The sequence below is a fragment of the Cetorhinus maximus genome, chromosome 4 (genome assembly GCF_964194155.1).
Source record: "Cetorhinus maximus chromosome 4, sCetMax3.hap1.1, whole genome shotgun sequence".
NCBI classification, from domain to species: Eukaryota; Metazoa; Chordata; class Chondrichthyes; order Lamniformes; family Cetorhinidae; genus Cetorhinus; species Cetorhinus maximus.
The window spans coordinates 175,240,473-175,259,270 of record NC_135882.1 but is presented as its reverse complement, the minus strand read 5'-3'; positions in this window follow the sequence as shown (position 1 = coordinate 175,259,270).

The window sequence follows — 18,798 nt, the reverse complement described above, 5'->3', positions numbered from 1 at the left end:
TCAGGGAGTGCTGAACTGTCGGAGGGTCAGTACTGAGGGACTGCTGCACTGTCGGAGGGTCGGTTTTGAGGGAGTTCAGAACTGTCGGAGGGTCAGTACTGAAGGTGCTGAACTGTTGGAGGGTCAGGACTGAGGGAGTGCAGCACAGTCAGAGGGCCAGTACTGAGGGAGTGCTGCACTGTCGAAGGGTCAGTACTGATGGTGCGCTGCACTGTCAGAGGGTCAGTACTGAAGGAGTGCTGAACTGTTGGAGGGTCAGTACTGAGGGAGTGCTGAACTGTCAGAGGGTCAGTACTGAAGTAGTGCTGAATTGTTGGAGGGTCAGAACTGAGGGAGTGCAGCACAGTCAGAGGGCCAGTGCTGAGGGAGTGCTGCACTGTCAGAGGGTCAATGCTGAGGGAGCGCTGCACTGTCAGAGGGTCAGTACTGAGGGACTGCTGCACTGTCGGATGGTCGGTTTTGAGGGAGTGCAGAACTCTCGGAGGGTCAGTACTGAGGGAGTGCTGCACTGTCAGAGGGTCAGTACTGAGGGAGTGCTGAACTGTCGGAGGGTCAGTACTAAGAAGGGCTGAACTGTCGGAGGGTCAGTACAGAGGGAGTGCTGAACTGTTGGAGGGTCAGTACTGAGGGACTGCTGCACTTCCAGAGGGGAAGTACTGAGGCAGTGCTGCACTGTCGGAGAGGCAGTACTGAGAGAGTGCAGCACTGTCGGAGGATCAGACTTGAGGGGGTGCTGAATGGTCAGATGTTCAGTACTGAGGGAGTGCTGCACTGTCGGAGGGTCAGTACTGAGGGAGTGCAGAACTGTCGGAGGGGCAGTACTGAGGGAGTGCAGAACTGTCGGAGGGTCAGTACTGAGGGAGCGCTGTACTGTCAGAGGGTCAGTACAGAGGGAGTGCTGAACGGTTGGCGGGTCAGTACTGAAGGAGTGCCGCACTGTCAGAGGGCCAGTACTGAGGGAGTGCTGAACTATCGGAGGGTCAGAACTGAGGGAGCGCTGCACTGTCGGAGGATCAGTGCTGAGGGAGTGCAGCACTGTCAGAAGGTCAGTACTGAGTGACCGCCGCACTGTTGAAGGGTCAGTACTGAGGGAGTGCAACACTGTCGGAGGGTCAGTACTGAGGGACTGCTGCACCGTCGGAGGGTCGGTTTTGAGGGACTGCAGAAGGGTCGGAGGGTCAGTATTCAGGGAGTGCTGAACTGTCGGGGGTCAGTACTGAGGGACTGCTACACTGTCGAAGGGTCGGTTTTGAGGGACTGCAGAAGGGTCGGAGGGTCAGTATTCAGGGAGTGCTGAACTGTCGGAGGGTCAGTACTGAAGGAGTGCTGAACTGTTGGAGGGCCAGTGCTGAGGGAGTGCTGCACTGTTGGAGGGTCAGTATTGAGGGAGCGCTGCACTGTCAGAGGGTCAGTACTGAGGGACTGCTGCACTGTCGGAGGGTTGGTTTTGAGGGAGTGCAGAACTGTTGGAGGGTCAGTACAGAGGGAGTGCTGAACTGTTGGGGGTCAGTACTGAAGGAGTGCAGCACTGTCAGATGGTCAGTACTGAGGGAGTGCAGCACTGTCAGATTGTCAGTACTGAGGGAGTGCAGCACTGTCAGAGGGTCAGTACTGAGGGAGTGCTGAACTGTCGGAGGGTCAGTATTGAGGGAGTGCTGAACTGTCGGAGGGTCAGTACTGAGGGAGTGCAGCACTGTCAGAAGGTCAGTACTGAGTCAGCGCCGCACTGTCGGAGGGTCAGGACTGAGGGAGTGCTGAACTGTCGGAGGGTCAGTACTGAGGGAGTGCAGAACTGCCTGAGGGTCAGTACTGAGGATGCGCTGCACTGTCAGAGGGTCAGTACTGAGGGAGTGCAGCACTGTCAGAGGGTCAGTACAGACGGAGTGCTGAACTGTCGGAGGGCCAGTACTGAGGGAGTGCAGCACTGTCAGAAGGTCAGTACTGAGTGATCGCCGCACTGTTGGAGGGTCAGTACTGAGGAACTGCTGCACTGTCGGAGGGTCGGTTTTGAGGGAGTGCAGACGTGTCGGAGGGTCAGTACTGAGGGACTGCTGCACTGTCGGAGGGTCGGTTTTGAGGGAGTTCAGAACTGTCGGAGGGTCAGTACTGAGGGTGCTGAACTGTTGGAGGGTCAGTAATGACGGAGTGCTGCACTGTCAGAGGGTCAGTACTGAGAGAGTGCTGCACTGTCAGAGGTTCAGTACTGAGGGAGTGCTGCACTGTCGGAGGGTCGGTACTGAGGGAGTGCTGCACTGTCGGAGGGTCAGTACTGAGGGAGTGCTACACTGTCGGAGTGTTGGTACTGAGGGTGTGCTGCATTGTCAGACGGTCAGTACTGAGGGAGCGCTCCATTGTCAGAGGGACAGTACTGAGGGAGTGCAGCACTGTCAGAGGGTCAGTAATGAGGTAGTGCTGCACTGTCAGATTGTCAGTACTGAGGGAGTGCAGCACTGTCAGAAGGTCAGTACTGAGTGACCGCCGCACTGTTGGAGGGTCAGTACTGAGTGAGTGCTGCACTGTCAGATTGTCAGTACTGAGGGAGTGCAGCACTGTCAGAAGGTCAGTACTGAGTGACCGCCGCACTGTTGGAGGGTCAGTACTGAGGGAGTGTAACACTGTCGGAGGGTCAGTACTGAGGGACTGCTGCACTGTCGGAGGGTCGGTTTTGAGGGAGTGCAGAAGTGTCGGAGGGTCAGTATTCAGGGAGTGCTGAACTGTCGGAGGGTCAGTACTGAGGGACTGCTGCACTGTCGGAGGGTCGGTTTTGAGGGAGTTCAGAACTGTCGGAGGGTCAGTACTGAGGGTGCTGAACTGTTGGAGGGTCAGGACTGAGGGAGTGCAGCACAGTCAGAGGGCCAGTACTGAGGGAGTGCTGCACTGTCGAAGGGTCAGTACTGATGGTGCGCTGCACTGTCAGAGGGTCAGTACTGAAGGAGTGCTGAACTGTTGGAGGGTCAGTACTGAGGGAGTGCAGCACAGTCAGAGGGCCAGTGCTGAGGGAGTGCTGCACTGTCGAAGGGTCAGTACTGATGGTGCGCTGCACTGTCAGAGGGTCAGTACTGAAGGAGTGCTGAACTGTTGGAGGGTCAGTACTGAGGGAGTGCAGCACAGTCAGAGGGCCAGTGCTGAGGGAGTGCTGCACTGTCGAAGGGTCAGTACTGATGGTGCGCTGCACTGTCAGAGGGTCAGTACTGAAGTAGTGCTGAATTGTTGGAGGGTCAGAACTGAGGGAGTGCAGCACAGTCAGAGGGCCAGTGCTGAGGGAGTGCTGCACTGTCGGAGGGTCAATGCTGAGGGAGCGCTGCACTGTCGGATGGTCGGTTTTGAGGGAGTGCAGAACTCTCGGAGGGTCAGTACTGAGGGAGTGCTGCACTGTCAGAGGGTCGGTACTGAGGGAGTGCTGCACTGTCAGAGGGTCAGTACTGAGGGAGTGCTGCACTGTCAGAGGGTCAGTACTGAGGGAGTGCTGCACTGTCGGAGGGTCAGTACTGAGGGAGTTTTTTTTAATTCTTTCATGGGATGTGGGCATCACTGGCTAGGCCAGCATTTATTGCCCATCTCTAATTGCCCTTTGTTCAGAGGGTATTTAAGAGTCAATGCCGTGGGAGACCCTGGAGTCACATTTAGGCCAGACCAGGTAAGGACAGCAGATTTCCTTCCCTAAAGGACATTAGTGAATCAGATGAGTTTTTACAACAATTGACAGGTTTCATGGTCATCATTAGATTTTTAATTCAGATTCTTTTTCATTGAATTCAAATTACACTATCTGCTGTGCCGGATCCCCGGACCATTACCCTGGGTCTCTGGATTACTGGTCCAGTGACAATGCCACTAAGCCATCATCTCCCTGAGAGCACTGCACTGTCAGAGGGTCAGTACTGAGGGAGTGCAGCACTGTCAGAGGGTCAGTACTGAGGGAGTGCCGCACTGTCAGAGGGTCAGTACTGAGGGAGTGCAGCACTGTCAGAGGGTCAGTACTGAGGGAGTGCTGCACTGTCAGAGGGTCAGTACTGAGGGAGTGCGGCACTGTTGGAGGGTCAGTACTGAGGGAGTGCTGCACTGTCAGAGGGTCAGTACTGAGGGAGTGCGGCACTGTCGGAGGGTCAGTGCTGAGGGAGTGCTGCACTGTCAGAGGGTCAGTACTGAGGGAGTGCTGCACTGTCAGAGGGTCAGTACTGAGGGAGTGCAGTACTGTCAGAGGGTCAGTACTGAGGGAGTGCAGCACTGTCAGAGGCTCAGTGCTGAGGGAGTGCTTCATTGTCGGAGGGTCAGTGCTGAGGGAGTGGTGCACTGTCTGAGGGTTGGTCCCGAGGGAGTGCTGCATTGTTTGAGGGACATGTGATGAACACTTTAATCACAGAAAATGGTTCATCTTCAAGGACTAAGAACATTCTGGAAGAATTTGTGTTTTCCAAGACACTGTTTCTTAAAGTGTTAATACAAGAACTTTGATCACTATTCTTGGAAGACACACGCATTTACAGGAAAAGGTAATTCAGCAGTTGTAAAGGAGCTGGAAACCTCTTGACCCTGGCGCACAAAAGCAGGTGTCATATGAATCACAGAACCACCGAATCACAGTGCAGAGGAGGCCTTTCGGCCCATCAAGTCTGCACCAACACGTGAGAAACACCTGACCTACCTACCTAACCTCATTCACCAGCACTTGGCCCATAGCCTTGAATGTTATGATGTGCCTAGTGCTCATCCAGGTACTTTTTAAAGGATGTGAGGCAACCCGCCTCCACCACCCTCCCAGGCAGCGCATTCCAGACCGTCACCACCCTCTGGGTAAAAAGGTTTTTCCTCACATCCCCCCTAAACCTCCTGCCTGTCACCTTGAACTTATGCCCCCTTGTGACTGACCCTTCAACTAAGGAGAACAGCTGCTCCCTATCCACCCTGTCCTTGCCCCTCATATGGTACTTCATGGCTCTGGGGAAAAAAACGTGCCTCGAAAAAACTGTGTTTAAAAGTTGGTTTCGGTTTTGTTTGAGAAGGACCAACTGCGTGAGAAGGAAGACAGCAGCCTTTGTGCAGTCCAGAACCAATCCATAGCCGGGAGTCAATATCAGCTGCTTGTAAGTTCCCACTTGCTGGAGTAGAGCACCTACAGGTGTTCCCCAAGCCGTACAACCCGGACACCATTTCAAGGACTCCACCATCTTTCCTATTCCCTTTGAACCATTCACTTTTAACCTTTGCAGAGTTCCCCTGTTTTTTTGGGGTGTGTGTGTGTGTGAGAGAGTGTGTGTGTTTGAGAGTGTGTGTGTTTGAGAGTGTGTGTGTTTGAGATGTGTGCGTCTGTGAGTGTGTGCGTGTGTGTGTATGTGTGTGTGAGTGTGTGTGTGTGTGAGTGTGAGTGTGTGTGTGTGTGCGTGTGTGTGTGTGTGTATGTGAGTGTGAGTGTGAGTGTGTGTGTGTGAGAATGTGTGCATGTGTGAGTGTGTATGTGTGTGAGTGTGTGTGTTTGTGAGTGTGAGTGTGTGTGTTTGTGAATGTGTGCGTGTGAGTGAGTGTATGTGTGTGTGAGTGTGTGTGTGTGTGAGAGTGTGTGCATGTGAGTGTGAGTGTGTGTGTGTGAGTGTGTGCATGTGTGTGTGTTTGAGTGTGTGAGTGTGTGTGTTTGTGAGTGTGTGTGTATTTGTGAGTGAGTGTGAGTGCGTGTGTGTGTGTGTGTGTGTGTTTGTGAGTGTGAGTGTGTGTGTGTGTGTGTGTGTGAGTGTGTGTGTGTGTGTGTGTGAGTGTGTGTGTGTGTGAGTGTGTGTGTGTGTGTGAGTGTCAGTGTGTGTGTGTGTGTGTGTGTGAGTGTGTGTGTGTGAGTGTGTGTGTGTGTGTGTGAGTGTGTGTGTTTGTGAGTGTGAGTGTGTGTGAGTGTGTGTGTGAGTGTGAGTGTGTGTGTGTGTGACTTAGGGTATCTGGAAAGAGTAATTCATCTACTTTCATATTCCATACTGTTTGTTCATGAGCTTTGCCTTTCTATTTGACAAGTCACTGGTTTTATAATAAACTAATAGGCTTTTTGTTTTTTGAAAAAGCCTGTTTAAAGTCTCTTTTATTCTGTGTGCCAGTAGCCAAGGTAAATAATTGGCCATTTTGATGAGCGAATCAAACTATTAAACTAATGTTGTTTCCTGTGGGGCAGTGGAGCAGGATCAACTGCGCACTCCTCCCATCCCAGTGGCAAGAGACAATAACAAGGGAGAACTGCACCATCAATAGGGGCAGCACTGAGGGAGCACTGCACTGTCAGAGGCGCAGCACTGAGGGAGCACTGCACTGTCAGAGAGGCAGCACTGAGGGAGCACTGCACTGTCAGAGAGGCAGCACTGAGGGAGCACTGCACTGTCAGAGAGGAAGCACTGAGGGAGCACTGCACTGTCAGAGGGGCAGCACTGAGGGAGCACTGCACTGTCAGAGAGGCAGCACTGAGGGAGCACTGCACTGTCAGAGGTGCAGCACTGAGGAAGCACTGCACTGTCAGAGGGGCAGCACTGAGGGAGCACTGCACTGTCAGAGAGGCAGCACTGAGGGAGCACTGCACTGTCAGAGGGGCAGCACTGAGGGAGCACTGCACTGTCAGAGGGGCAGCACTGAAGGAGCACTGCACTGTCAGAGGGGCAGCACTGAGGGAGCACTGCACTGTCAGAGGGGCAGCACTGAGGGAGCACTGCACTGTCAGAGAGGCAGCACTGAGGGAGCACTGCACTGTCAGAGAGGCAGCACTGAGGGAGCACTGCACTGTCAGAGAGGCAGCACTGAGGGAGCACTGCACTGTCAGAGGGGCAGCACTGAGGGAGCATTGCACTGTCAGAGGGGCAGCACTGAGGGAGCACTGCACTGTCAGAGGGGCAGCACTGAGGGAGCACTGCACTGTCAGAGGGGCAGCACTGAGGGAGCACTGCACTGTCAGAGGGGCAGCACTGAGGGAGCACTGCACTGTCAGAGAGGCAGCACTGAGGGAGCACTGCACTGTCAGAGAGGCAGCACTGAGGGAGCACTGCACTGTCAGAGAGGCAGCACTGAGGGAGCACTGCACTGTCAGAGAGGCAGCACTGAGGGAGCACTGCACTGTCAGAGGGGCAGCACTGAGGGAGCATTGCACTGTCAGAGGGGCAGCACTGAGGGAGCACTGCACTGTCAGAGGGGCAGCACTGAGGGAGCACTGCACTGTCAGAGGGGAAGCACTGAGGGAGCACTGCACTGTCAGAGGGGCAGCACTGAGGGAGCACTGCACTGTCAGAGGGGCAGCACTGAGGGAGAACTACACTGTCAGAGAGGCAGCACTGAGGGCGCACTGCACTGTCAGAGGGGCAGCACTGAGGGAGCACTGCACTGTCAGAGGGGCAGCACTGAGGGAGCACTGCACTGTCAGAGGGGCAGCACTGAGGGAGCACTGCACTGTCAGAGGGGCAGCACTGAGGGAGCACTGCACTGTCAGAGGGGCAGCACTGAGGGAGAACTGCACTGTCAGAGAGGCAGCACTGAGGGAGCACTGCACTGTCAGAGGGGCAGCACTGAGGGAGCACTGCACTGTCAGAGGGGCAGCACTGAGGGAGCACTATCTATTGCTTTAAAATCTATTGCTGCCTTCCCCAAATCATATCAATGACTACACATCAGTGCTGGAAAGCACTTTGGAACATTCTGTGATTGTGAAAAGTGATATGTAGATACAAGCCTTGCTTTATAAACTTACTCAAGTTATGTACATTACTGGGGCTCTTATCCTTAGAACAGAAAAGGCTAAGGTGAGATTTGATAGATGCGTTCCAAATCATGAGGAGTTTTATGGAGAAACTGTTTCCACTGGTAGCAGTGTTGGTAACCAGAGGGACACAGGTTTATGGTGATTGGCAAAAGAACCAGGTGGGGAGATGAGGAAATTGTTTTTCACACAGCGAGTTGTTGTGATCTGGAAGGCGCTGCCTGAAAGGGTGGTGGAAGCAGATTCAACAGGAACTTTCAAAATGGATTTTGATAAATACTTGAAAAGGATAAAATTTACAGGGATATGGGGAAAGTCCTATGGAGAGCCCCTCTGACAGTGCAGTGCTCCCTCAGTGCTGCCTCTCTGACAGTGCAGTGCTCCCTCAATGCTGCACCTCTGACAGTGCAGTGCTCCCTCAGTGCTGCCCCTCTGACAGTGCAGTGCTCCCTCAGTGCTGCCCCTCTGACAGTGCAGTGCTCCCTCAGTGCTGCCCCTCTGACAGTGCAGTGCTCCCTCAGTGCTGTCCCTCTGACAGTGCAGTGCTCCCTCAGTGCTGCCCCTCTGACAGTGCAGTGCTCCCTCAGTGCTGCCCCTCTGACAGTGCAGTGCTCCCTCAGTGCTGCCCCTCTGACAGTGCAGTGCTCCCTCAGTGCTGCCCCTCTGACAGTGCAGTGCTCCCTCAGTGCTGCCCCTCTGACAGTGCAGGGCTATGGGGAAGTGGGATTAATGGGATAGCCGTTTCAAAGAGCCAGCATAGGCATGATGGGCAGAATGGCTGCCTTCTGTGCTGTGCAATTCTATATCAAACATCCCTTTTCATCAATTGGACCTGGGAATGAATATCAATTGCATCAAATTGGGTGAAAGAATTTTCAAAAGAGAAAACATTAATGGCGCCAGAGCGTATGTAACGCTCCAGGATGGAGGCAGATTTACCCCTCGCTTTCTTCCTGTAACAGCAGCATGTGAAGTATTGACCTACCCTGATCGACTAGACCTGAAAGCTCTGCCTTAGGCTAAACTGGGAATTATACTGAAAATCGCATGTAAGAATGTATCCTTTCATAAAGCAGTGTACCACATTCTGTACTAAAAGCTTGCCCTTGCCAGATCGAATTCTCAAATGTTACTGAATTGAGAGCCATGTTGTTGAAGCTTTTCATCTTGCACTCATCAGGACAAACACAAGAACACCAAATTTCAAACAATCACAACCAGGCAAATGGTATGTTGGCCTTCTTTGCGAGAGGATAGATTGGAGAGGTTGGGACTCTTTTCCTTGGAGAAAAGAAGGCTGAGAGGAGACATGATAGAGGTATTCAAGATCCTGAGCAGTATGGACAGGGTAAATAGTGAGAAACTGTTCCCACTCAAGAGAACATCAATCTCTTTGGGGAGGTGGTGGCATTGTGGTATTGTCACTGGAGTAGTACCCCATAAGACCCAGGGTAATCCTCTGGGGTCCTTGGTTTGAATCCCACCACAGCAGATGGTGAAATTTGAATCCAACAAAAAGCTGCAGTTAAAAGTCTGATGATGACCATGAAACCATTGCCGATTGTTGTAAAAACCCATCTGGTTTACTAATGTCCTTTAGGGAGGGAAATCTGCCGTCCTTACCTGGTCTGGTCTACATGTGACTCCAGACCCACAGCAACGTGGTTGACTCTTAAATATCCCTTGAGCAAGGGCAGTTAGGGATGGGCAATAAATGCTGGCCTAGCCAGCGATGCCCACATCCCATGAACAAATAAAAAAAAACTAGAGGACACAGATTCAAAATAATTGGCAAAAGGAGTAACAAGGGATCACAGTCTCAGGATGTGGGGTATTTAGGACTGAGATGAGGAGAAACTTCTTCACTCAGAGGATGGTGAACCTGTGGAATTCTTTGCCGTAGAAGACTGTGGAGGCCAAGTCACTGAATATAGTTAAGAAGGAAATAGATTTCTAGACTCTAAAGGCATCAAGGGGTATGGGGAGCGAGCGGGAGTACGGCGTTCAGATAGAGGATCAGCCATGATCAAATTGAATGGCGGAGCAGGATCAAAGAGCTGAATGGCCTACTCCTGCTCCCATTTTCTATGTTTCTACAGGAGAATAGGTCCTGATTGGTTTGCAAGTTGACTTTAATTGGCTGAGGCTTTGCCATGGAGAAAGCGAAAGGGTTGCTCTGGCTACGCGAGTCGCATCTTCCACGAACAGGGTGCTACCATCAGTCCAAAAAGTACATACCACACTCAACTAGCCAGCACCGGCAAAGCTCAGCTCTTACCATCTACTGTCAGGTGTGATCCTGCAATTGGGCAGCACTTACTGAACAATCCAGAGTGCGCTAATAGCTACACTAAGAGCCAATTTAAGATGATCAGTTGAACTCGTAATGTGGCTTATTTACGTTTGCGAGAAGCGACCTACATTCACACACAGGGACCTGTTCTCTGAAAACAAAAGCACCCTTTTCTCCTGTAGTATAAATTGTTGTAATGGCTTGAAATTTGGTATTCTTGCATTTGTCCCGATGAGTGCAAGATGAGAAGCTTTGGCAACATGTCTCTCTTTTCAGCAATGTAAAAGGCGACATTTTAAAATTAATAGAACACCACTTCTTTGTAAACGCTGGCCGCCTCTCTCTACCCTGGAGAACTGCCTTAGTACATTCACATGAAGATGTAGTGAACAGGGAGAATTCATTCCTATTGGAAACAACGAGGAGGATAGTAACAAACCTCGGGACATAGACAGATCGGTAAAATGGACAGACACGTGGCAGAAGGAACTTATTGCAGTGATTGGGAAGTGACTGATGCTGGAAGGCAATGTAAAACCCTCTTCTTCTGTTTCTTGAGCCCTCTGCCCGAAGGCAGATCTGACCCACAGTGCCATGACCTCCACCACAGCTAAGACAAGGAAGCAGATCCCAAATCCACCCCAGTCGGAACAGGGATCGAGCCCTATGCTGCTGGCACTAATCTGATCCACACCAACCATCCAGTCAACTGAGCCAAGCGCCCTCCCAAGGAGCCTGAGCTGCTGTGGCAACGTATGTGAGTTGTGGCCGAGCTATGGATGGTGATGGTAGAGGCTCCAATTTCCTTCCATCGCATGGCTGACCAGGAATCTCCCCCACTCTTACCGCCAGCCATTGGCATATGTCGGGAGGATTTGCAGGTTGATCCTCAACCTGTTTGGCCGTGTTATGAGTGGACCATCCTCAGTCATCAAGACCTGGAGTGGGACTCAAACCCGGATCTTCTGCATCACAGGGAGGGGCACTACCCACTGCACCACAAGACCCCCCCTCAATAGAAAGTAAAGGGTGCAACTTTAAAAGGGGAGTGCAGAAACAGAGAGATCTGAGGAGTATACCTGCACAAACCCACCTGGCAGGACAAGTTGAAAAGGCTGCTCAATAAAAGCACTTGGGATCCTTGATTTTGTAAAAGAAACAGGGTACGTGAGGAAGGAAGTTTTGCCAAGCTTTTATTGGTAACCGGTTTGGCCCCGGCTGGAGTATTGTGTTTGATCCTGGACACCGCTTTTCAGTGAAGGACCTTGGAGTGGGTTTGGAGGAGGATTACCAGAACGGCCTCAGACTTCAGTTAACGTGGAGAGGCTGGAGAAGCTGGGATCGTCCTCCTTGATGCAGGGGAGGTTCAGGGGAGATTTAATAGAGGCGTTCAGAACTCTGATGTTCTTTTTCTGAAGGAGAACCTGTTTCCAGTGGCAGGAGGGTCGAGAACCAAAGGGTTGATTTAAGACAATTGGTGAAAGCAAGGGCGATGGGGTGAGTGGGGGGGCTGCTGTGATGGGGGTCGAATTTCTCCTCCGCTTTCTCTCAGGTTTATGGAGGTAGCTTCCTGTCTTATTTAGAATTACAACAATGTCCCAACCAACACGCAGCAGACTTCAGATCCTCTTAGTTTTTGTAATTTTTTAGGGGATGTTTTTTCTGCTCCAGCCTGACTCCAGCATCATACTTCTCACAGAGAACATTAATCTATCTCACCCAACGTTGATTAGAGAGCAAGAGGATTATTCCTCGGACTGCAGTAAGCGGTTTTATTTTATTGGGCTATCCTCGTCAAACATTAGATTTAATTGAACAGCTTGAGGTGGCTCAACACCAAGAGCTGGAAGATTCCAGATCTAACGCCTGGTCGGTGCCAACTGGTTGTCATTGGGAGCATTAGAATCTTAGAAACTTACAGCACTGAAGGAGGCCATTCGGCCCCCGTCGTTCCTGTACCAGCCCTTTGAAAGAGCTGCCCAATTTCATCCAGTGCCCCAGCTTTTCTCTCCATAATCCTGCAAATGAGTTTCTTCAAGTACACGATGGTTGAAAGCTCCTCTAGGATCCGATTCCATTTACCTTTCAGGGAGTGGATTCTAAATCCTCGCCTTCTCGCTGCATAAAAATGCACTTCCCTCACGTTGCCTTTTGCTGTCGCATCTTAAATCTGTGCCCTCTGGTTATCGGCTCTTCAGCCGTAAAAATTGTGAACACTTCTGTCAAATCCCCTCTTCGTCTTCTTTACTCTAAGGACAACAATCCCAGCCTCTCCAGTCTCCGTGACTGTAACTATCAGATGAGGAGGAAATCCGCGTTCACTTGGAAACCTGGTTTCCCAGCACTTGCTATCCAGACTCACATCGGATGCTCCCTCGGGTATTTAGCCAGATCAGGAAGGTACCTCGATATGGTATAACGCCCCCGGGAGTGAGAGAACTGAAAATAAATATTCAAAAGTAAGCGAATTTAGTATGTTCACGTAGAAGATAACTTGCATTTCTGTAGCACATTTCACAACCTCAGGATGTTCCAAAGCACTTTACAGCCAATGAAGCATTCGTCGAATTGTCGTCACTGTTGTAATGTAGGCAATGAGGCAGCCATTTGTGCACAGCAGGATCCCAGGAACAGTGTTTTGATATTAACCAGATAACCTGTTTCCCCCAGTGATACCAATCGAGGGATTTAATAGGGGCAGCGGGGAGAACTCTCCTGCTGTTCGCCGAAATAATGTCGGACTTTTTTATAACCGGAGGGCATTAAGGGCCTTGGTTTAAGAGCTCACACGCAAGGTGGTGCAGCACTCCCTTCAGCGCTGCCCTGCCAGTATCAGCCTACGCTTTTGTGCTCAAGTCTCTGGAGGGGGACTTGAACCCTCAACCTTCTGACTCAGAGATAAGAGGGCTACCCAAAGAACCAGGGCTGAAACACCCTGGGATGCCTCAACCCCCCATACAAAATAAGCCTCATGAAACAAACTTTCTCTATTCAGCTGAGTCTAATGACTATTATTAATAAAGAAACAGTAATTACAGAATCTATTCATCATAGTCAGTTAATAATATCCTGAACACATCTCCCAAAAGGGCTCAAAAATTATAATTACGTTTTGGAGGGTGAACAGTTAAGGCAATTCTTTTTTAATCAGAGAAAGTCTGAACTTTTATGACAAGTGTCTGGTTTAACTTTTATTATTTGTGCCTGTTTTACGTCCAGGGTTTATAGAATAATTGGGAAGTGCTGTTTTTGAGAAGTCCAGGTACAGTCATAAAAGGGCGTAGAAATTGGCACAGAACGAGGCTTGACAATGCTATCCAGTTAGGGCCTGTTATTTACCATGTCCCAAAGTTTCTTAACCTCTTACCTTCCAAAATGAGAACAAATGTTTCGTTGACTTCTCTGAAATCACTTTGGGTAGACACTTGAAGTTGAAAGACTTCCTGTGGTGCCACAATGCAGCAGAGATAAACCACTCATGATGGAGATCAGGTGGAGTGGCTGTGATTTCAAACAGAATCTGTCCTTTCTCTAACTGTTGAAGTTTTCAATAGTTGGGAAAAACTATGTATCAGCCATGCATATTCACCCCCCTTCTGGGATGTGGGCTTCGCTGGCTGGGCCAGCATTTGTTGTCAATCCCTAATTGCCCTTGAGAAGGTGGTGGTGAGCTGCCTTCTTGAATCGCTGCAGTCCATGTGGTGTAGGTACACCCACTGTGCTGTTAGGGAGGGAGTTCCAGGATTTTGACCCAGCGACAGTGAAGGGACGGCCGATATATTTCCAAGTCAGAATTGTGAGTGACTTGGAGGGGAACTTCCAGGTGGTGGTTTTCCCATGCGTCTGCTGCCCTTGTCCTTCTAGGTGGTAAGGGTTGCAGGTTTGGAAGGTGCTGTCGGAGGAGCCTTGGCGAGTTGCAGCAGTGCATCTTGTAGATGGCACACATACTGCTGCCACTGTGCGTCAGCGGTGGAGGGAGTGAATTTTGAACGTGGTGGATGGGGTGCTGATCAAGCGGGGCTGCTTTGTCCTCGATGGTGCTGAGCTTCCTGTGTGTTCTTCATCTAGAATTAATAACAAGATTTCAGTTAGACATGGGTCACCTCTAGAAACTCGGGCTGGGATTCTCTGGCCCTGTCACGGGCGGGACACCCCGTGGGTGAGGCGGTGCCCCAGCCAGAAGCCCATTGACTTGCAGCGGGACCGGAAGATTGGGATGGTGGGCGGGTGTGAAAAATCCCACCCTTGGACTCAGCAACAGGGAAGGAACGGTGATATATTTCCAACTCAGGATGATGAGTGACTTGGAGGGGAACTTCCAGGTGGTGGTATTCCCATTCGTCTGCTACCCTTGTCCTTCTAGATGGTAGTGGTCGTGGGTTTGGAAGGTGCTGCCTAAGGAGCCTTGGCTGAATTCCTGCAGTGCATCTTGTAGATGGTACACACACTGCTGCTACTGTGCGTCGGTGGTGGAGGGAGTGAATGTTTAAGGTGGTGGATGGGGTACCGATAAAATAGGCTGCTGTGACGGTGTTGAGCTACCGATGTGTATTTTCCACAATCTTGCGTGATAATTTAGTGCAACGATAAATTAAGCCATCGAGTTCAGGCACAGCTTCAGTGATTTAATTTAACAGCTGGAAATTAAGATCACAACCCCTGAGTGCAGAGTTAGTATGGATGGCTTTGTGTTGTTGAGAGTGACAATGTTAACAAGGGTAAACAGGTTAGCGGGATTTATCGAATGAGCAGAGCAGTTTGATTGACGAAGAATGAAGTTGGACTTCATTTTTAAGACAACCATCAATTTTCAAATCTCAGTTTTTAAAGAGAAATCTCCTATAGGAATGTGAGAACGCTCGCAATATCTGGACCTGGCTGATAATCCGCCACCCCTCCCCAATCCCCCCATCACCCCTCTGTTCACCACCCCCCCCAATCCCCCCATCACCCCTCTGTTCACCACCCCCCCCAATCCCCCCATCACCCCTCTGTTCACCACCGCCCCCAATCCCCCAATCACCCCACTGTTCACCACCCCCCCCAATCCCCCAATCACCCCACTGTTCACCACCCCCCCCAATCCCCCCATCACCCCTGTTTACCACCCCCCCCCAATCCCCCCATCACCCCTCTGTTCACCACCGCCCCCAATCCCCCAATCACCCCACTGTTCACCACCCCCCCCAATCCCCCCATCACCCCTGTTTACCACCCCCCCCAATCCCCCCATCACCCCTGTTTACCACCCCCCCCAATCCCCCCATCACCCCTGTTTACCACCCCCCCCCAATCCCCCCATCACCCCTCTGTCCGCCACCCCCCCCCCAATCCCCCCATCGCCCCTCTGTTTCCACACCCCCCCAATCCCCCCATCACCCCTCTGTTCGCCACCCCCCCCAATCCCCCCATCACCTCTCTGTTTCCACACACCCCCAATCCCCCCATCACCCCTCTGTTCGCCACCCCCCCAATCCCCCCATCACCCCTCTGTTCACCACCCCCCCCAATCCCCCCATCACCTCTCTGTTCACCACCCCCCCCCCAATCCCCCCATCACCCCTCTGTCTGCCACCCCCCCCAATCCCCCCATCACCCCTCTGTTCACCACCCCCCCCAATCCCCCCATCACCCCTCTGTTTCCACACCCCCCCCAATCCCCCCATCACCCCTCTGTTTCCACACCCCCCCCAATCCCCCCATCATCCCTCTGTTCACCACCCCCCCAATCCCCCCATCACCCCTCTGTTCACCACCCCCCCCAATCCCCCCATCATCCCTCTGTTCACCACCCCCCCAATCCCCCCATCACCCCTCTGTTCACCACCCCCCCCAATCCCCCCATCACCCCTCTGTTTTCCACCCCCCCAATCCCCCCATCACCCCTCTGTTCACCACCCCCCCAATCCCCCCATCACCCCTCTGTTTTCCACCCCCCCCAATCCCCCCATCACCCCTCTGTTCACCACCCCCCCAATACCCCCATCACCCCTCTGTTCACCACCCCCCCCAATCCCCCCATCACCCCTCTGTTCACCACCCCCCCAATCCCCCCATCACCCCTCTGTTCACCACACCCCCCAATCCCCCCATCACCTCTCTGTCTGCCACCCTCCCCAATCCCCCCATCACCCCTCTGTTCGCCACCCCCCCAATCCCCCCATCACCCCTCTGTTTGCCACCCCCCCACCTATCACCCCTCTGTTTGCCACCCCCCCCACCCTATCACCCCTCTGTTTGCCACCCCCCCACCCTATCACCCCTCTGTTTGCCACCCCCCCACCCCATCACCCCTCTGTTCGCCAGCTGACACTGGCTCCCAGTTCCACAACGTCTCAATTTTAAAATCCTTGTTTTCTAACCCTTCCATGACCTCAGTCCCCCACCCCCCCACTCCATATCTCTGTAACCTCCTCCAGCCCCAAGGCCCTCTGAGATTTCTGCCCTTCTCCAATTCTGGCTTCTTGAACATCCCTGATTCCCTTTGCTCCACCAGGGATTTCTTTGTACTAAAATGTACTAAAAATTCATAGAAGTACATAACATTTCAACCTTGAAGCGACATAAAGAGCAAAACAGATCAGTTACATTCAATATTGTCGTTGGCTCTCCGCGATGCCTCACTGCACTTAACAATTCTTCTCCAGATCTCCGCCCCAAGGCAGGTTCCAGAATCATAGAGCAACACCGTATGGCACAACCGGAGGCCATTCAGCCTTGTTTGTGGCAGCTCTTTGAAAGACTTATCCAAATCAGATCTCCTCTCCCAGCTCTTTCCCCGTGGCCCTACAAATGTTTTTTGCTCTCAAGTAGATATGCGACTCTCTCTTGAAAGTTCCGATTGAATCTGCTTCCACCGCCCTTTTCAGGAAGTGCATTCCGGATCACAGCAACTCGCTGTGGAGAAAGAAAATTCTCCTCACCTCCTCCTCTGTTTCTTTTTGCCAATTCTCTTAAATCTGTTTCCCTCTGGTCACTGGCCCTTGTCTCTCTGGAAACACATTCTCCTTAGTTACCCTGTCAAAACTCTTCATAATTTTGAACACCTCGCAGAATCACAGAATCACCGTGCAGAAGAGGCCCTTCGGCCCATCGAGTCTGCACCTCGATAATGCTTACTCTGTTCAAGGGAGATTTCTAGCCACTCCATGTAACTGGAGTCCCACATTCCTTGGACCATTCTAGTAAACCTCCCCTGCAGCCTCTCCAAGGGATTTAACGTCCTTGTTAAAGGTTAAAGTGTGCTGCCTATTTATGTTTGCCTCTGGCGAGGCGTTGCCTCTTTGGAAACCCACCACCACGAGTGTCTCAGGGCCTGCCTGTGCCAGGGGGTATTGTGTACATCCCTATTTGCCATATTATAAAAAAAAGATACAGAGGCACCGGAAGGTTGCAAAAAAAAAAAGATTCACAAAGATAATACTAGGATTGTGGATGTGACAGGAAGGTGTGTATACCTATCAAAGGAGGATGGACATGTTGAAAAGAGAAGGTTGTTCTTTCTTTCACAGGATGTGAGTGTCACTTGCAAAGTCAGCATTTGTTGCCGGTCCATAGCTTCCCTTGAGAGAAGCTGTGCACTGGAGTCACATGTAGGCCAGACCAGGTAAGGACGGCAGATTTCCTTCTCTAAAGGGCATTGGGGAACCAGATGGGTTTTTACAACAATCACTGATAGTTTCGTGATCACCATTACTGAGATTTATCCTCCTTCAGGTACCATACCCCTAAGAGGGCATGGGCGGCCATCAACCTCCATCGGATTGGCCCATGACTGTGCTCGACAAAGTACTGCAGTGGTTTGCTGTTGCCTTCTGCAGTATGGCTGACCAGGAAACTCTCCCGCTCTTACTGCCTCCCATCAGGTGTATTGGAAAGATGTAGAGGCTGATAATCAACCTGTCTGGCCACGTCATGAACGCGCCTCCTGTGGCTGTCAAGCCCTAGGGGACTTGAACCTGGAGCTTCCGGCTCAGAGGTCGGGACACTATCACCGCACCGCAACACTTCACTACTGAGACTAGCTTTCTATTATTACATACGAACGTACAAATTAGGAGCAGGAGTAGGCCACTCTTCCCCTCCCGGTCAAACACCCTTTCTCCCCCAAAGTTGCCTATATTTTGCTCAGAAATCATAAATGAAATTCTTCATTAAATAATCACATGTTTTAACCCCGCGATTGTTCACTGGAGATTAACCTTCCACTCCTGAAGGCCCGGGGACCGGCCTGAAAGAGTTGACAATCCTCATTTCACCCCTGAAGGCAGAGCTAAAACAGATCTAATAATCAGTTCTTTCACAACTGCTGCCAAATGAACTAAAGTATCGAGGTTTAGGCAAGAGAAAACTGCTGTGTTTTTGGCCAAAAAAAGAATTCCGCCCAGAGACTCTGAATTTTTAGGTCTGAAGTCCAAGTTACAGCTTATGAAACTGTTGGGAGTTTTTTATGAGCTGGAACTTATTCTGATGATTAGTCAATGATGGATCATTGTCAAGGCGAAAACTTGCTAAAATAATTACATTCGAACATGAATATGGAGCAGGAGTAGGCCATTCGGCCCCTCGACCCTGCTCCACCATTTAATAAGATCATGGCTGACCTGATAGTAACCTGAAACCTGCATTCCACCCACCCCCGATAACCTATCACCCCCTCGCTTACCAAGAACCTACCCACCTCTGCCTTAAAAATATTCAAAGACTCTGCTTCCACCACCTTTTCAGGGAGAGAGTTCCAAAGACTCACGGCCCTGAGTGAAAAAATTTCACCTCATCTTTGTTTTAAATGGGC